The sequence below is a fragment of the Penaeus monodon genome, chromosome 32, assembly GCF_015228065.2.
Source record: "Penaeus monodon isolate SGIC_2016 chromosome 32, NSTDA_Pmon_1, whole genome shotgun sequence".
Classification (NCBI taxonomy): domain Eukaryota; kingdom Metazoa; phylum Arthropoda; class Malacostraca; order Decapoda; family Penaeidae; genus Penaeus; species Penaeus monodon.
Genome location: NC_051417.1, coordinates 21,074,404 through 21,075,108, shown reverse-complemented (window position 1 = coordinate 21,075,108; position 705 = coordinate 21,074,404). Strand labels below are relative to the sequence as shown.

The 705-nt window shown below is 43.7% G+C and overlaps 1 protein-coding gene across 1 annotated transcript in view; it reads left to right on the top strand.

The window, feature by feature from the left end:
• LOC119593603 overlaps positions 1-705 on the top strand; it is a gene marked incomplete at its 5' end in the record, with an annotated part of 118,927 nt that overhangs the window by 73,432 nt on the left and 44,790 nt on the right.

The window sequence follows — 705 nt, the reverse complement described above, 5'->3', positions numbered from 1 at the left end:
AACCCACAGCCTAAAATCTCGCTACACGCTTTCACTGTATGAATATGCCATTTCTTTTTCTTCTTTTTTTTATCAAAGTGAGCTTAATTTTTTAATAAATGTTCGAAGAGGAACAAAGAGCTCCAGTTCATTATCCAGGCAACAGTTGGTCTGACAAGTCGGCGTCCCTGAGGCAGGTGGGGGGGGGGGGTGAGAGGGGAGAGGGAAAGCAATAATGAAGAGGAGAAAGGAGAATAAAAATAGTAAGAGGAAGAGAAGTAAAAGGTGAAAGGCAGGGGAAAAATAAAAAGGAGGGAAAGAGAAATAGAGACGAGAAGAAAAGGGGTGAGAGGGAGGAGGATTAAAGGTGACAAGGGAGGAAGAAAGGAAGAAACAAGGAGTGAAGAAGGAGGAGGAGGGAGGGAGGATCAGAAAGGAAGAGCGAGAAAGAGAGGAATGGGGTGTAAGAAGATAACACTGGACAATATAGTTACCCACACATATGGATATGCAAAAAAATCAGTTTAGACAGGGTGTATATATCTTTTTCGAATAAGGACTATGACAAGTGTACCCTCCTAGCAACTCTGCGCCCCCTAACCCCCCATCCAACCTTCCCCTCCCCCTCTAGGGAAAAAAGGAATTTTTTTAGACCTATTATCCAGCTCGCAACATTTCTTCAGAATTCCGCAGGGATGATCTGACCTTTTGAAGTCAGTTCAGACC